Source organism: Syngnathus typhle, unplaced genomic scaffold (assembly GCF_033458585.1).
Source record: "Syngnathus typhle isolate RoL2023-S1 ecotype Sweden unplaced genomic scaffold, RoL_Styp_1.0 HiC_scaffold_196, whole genome shotgun sequence".
Lineage (NCBI taxonomy): Eukaryota > Metazoa > Chordata > Actinopteri > Syngnathiformes > Syngnathidae > Syngnathus > Syngnathus typhle.
In genome coordinates this window covers 82,501-85,000 of record NW_026872101.1, presented here as the reverse complement: position 1 = coordinate 85,000, position 2,500 = coordinate 82,501, and the positions used below count along the sequence as shown (strand labels likewise).

Below are 2,500 nucleotides of genomic sequence, written 5' to 3'. Positions count from 1 at the left end.
CCACGTGCAGCTGCCTGGACACTTCCCAGCCACGCCGTTCTGCCTCCGTGGCCACGAGCTCGCACACCTTGTTGTGGCGTCGTATCCTGCTACGCTGTACATAAGCGCACTGACCCAAGATGTGCGAACATGTTTCCAACCCAGCACCGCAGCGCCTGCAGGCTGTCTCCAACTCAGGTCTGCCCCTCGCTCGAAACTCCCGGGTAGGGTATACACCCGCTCTCAGTGCGAGTGCGACCAAATAGTGTCTCTGACGAAACATCACAGCCTGTGGATCCGCGAGCCACGTGTTACTGATCGCATCGTTACGGAACAGGTCTACTCCCACACCCTGGACCCGCAATGCGCCCCAGGCCAGATTTTCTACATGCCGCCAGTCAGGGAGGACTAGCGCGCCCGCAACTGCAGCCGGGACGGCGCCCCCTGTGCCGAGCGTCGGCACACCGCCCGGATCTCCGCCAGCCGCAACCCACAACCTCAACCAGGCAGGCTTTTGCACCGCCTCAATAGCTAGAGATCTCAACCACTCATCCGAAGACCAACAGAGTTTCCAGGTGCGCCTGACCTGTATTCTAGGAACAGTAACGGACAACTTAACGATGCCCAAGCCGCTGTCGCGACTCCGCGAATAGATGAAGCCCCCCGCCGTGGACAAGTCGAGACGCAGCCACCTCTTCACAGCCATCCGCACCTTCCTGTCAAGCCACCTCAATCTGGTCACTGAAACCTTGCCGACATCTGCCCTGAAGGTGACTCTCGGGAGTAAGAATGTGTTGCACACCTGTACCTTCTGCGAAGGCTTTAACGCCGACGCCGCAATTCTCCGCAGCCCCATACTCACCATCTCGTCCAGATCCTCAGAGACAATACCCCGCCACGGCACTATAGTGGCCCCCAGATAACGAACTGACTCACCCGGAGTTACCATGTGTATCGGCTTCCCACACAGCCTCCAGGCTACGCAGCCGCTCCCGTTAGGACTCAACCAAATACCGTGACACTTACCCGGCTGGACAGCCAGTCCCGTCTGCTGGCAAAAGACCTCCAGGATCATCAAGTTCTTCTTCATTCCTTCCTCCGAGCCACTCAGCAGGACTAAATCATCCGCAAAGGCCAGGGCGGCAATTCGGCGGTTGCCCCAGACCAGGTGACTTCCTTCGCGTTCGAGGCTATGGATGAGAGGATCCATAGCGAGGTTGAAAAGCAGTGGGGACATTGGATCGCCTTGCTTAACACCAACCTTCATGGAGATGGGTTCGGAGTAGGCGCCTCCGCAACCCACTCTGGTCGAGCAGCCCACATACGAGTGACGGATCACCTCGATTACACGTCTGTCTACGCCCAAGCTTCCCAGCACACACAGGACATGGTCATGGGAAACCGAGTCGAAAGCCTTCGCAAAATCAATGAACACGACTGCCAGCGGCACGCCAGCCGACCTCGAATGCCCCATGATCCGGTCAAGAATCATGAGGTTCTCCTCGCAACCACTCGCGCCGGCGACGAAACCGCGCTGCCGGGGGCTAACAGGACAGGCCCGCGCCAGCCTCATCGCCATTATCCGCCCAAACAACCTCAGCACGACTGACCCGATAGTCACAGGCCTCCAGCCTGCCACATTACCCAGCTTTGTAGGGTCAGCCGATTTGGGTAACAACCGCGTCTTGCACTCCTTGAAGACCTGGGGAACGACTCCACGCACCATCCATGTCGTAAACAGCCTCGCCAGTTGCGTACCGTCCGGGTCCCAGCCAAGAAGAGCCTGCTTCTTGATCCCGTCTGGGCCCGGTGCAGAGCAATTCCTCATCTTAGCCAAGTTAGATACAACTTCCGGCCCCAGGATCGGGTGGTAGAATGGTTCGTTATTCGCGGTCAGTCCCACCTCGAAGCCCTCCAGTCCATAAAACGGCCTGACCGTTTCCCACTTACCCCTGAAGTGCCTATCCACCAACTCTAGCGGCAAATCACATCTAAGGGGCGTCAGATCATCCAAGATCCGCCGTGCCAGCCCCTTTCTCGCCACAGAATAGCCGCGCTGCTGGTGGTAGAACACTCTCCTACGCTGGACGAGCCGCCTCGCCCAACCCTTCATCTGTCGGTCTCGAGGTTTGGACCTCGCGGACTTAGCCGGCCACACTACCTTACCCCCCAGGGCTTTCATGAGATCCAAAGCAGAGGACTCGATCAGGCTAGGCTCCCGACCTGCTTTCTTGACTAAGGCAGCGGTGGCCCGATGCTCCTCATCCCCCGCCAGCAGCTCTTCCAGAACCCTATCCTCCACCAGATCTGGAAGCGACGGGGGACAGGTCCATTTCTGGGGCGTCGCCCTGGCAGCCAGGGCTCGCCAACGCACACCAGACTCACCGCCTGCCGCACGACCGCACAGGGACCCCCACTTCCACCTCACCTGCTCTCCGGACTTGCCGGTACCTAACATCTGCGCCACCATCACATTCTTGTGCCTATGGTTCCCGTATTCCTCCATAAGCTCCACCATCCG

The 2,500-nt window shown here is 58.9% G+C and overlaps 1 pseudogene; it reads right to left on the bottom strand.

Annotated features, from left to right (window-relative positions):
* Positions 1-2,500, bottom strand: part of LOC133148890 (28S ribosomal RNA) — a 9,853-nt pseudogene that overhangs the window by 2,011 nt on the left and 5,342 nt on the right.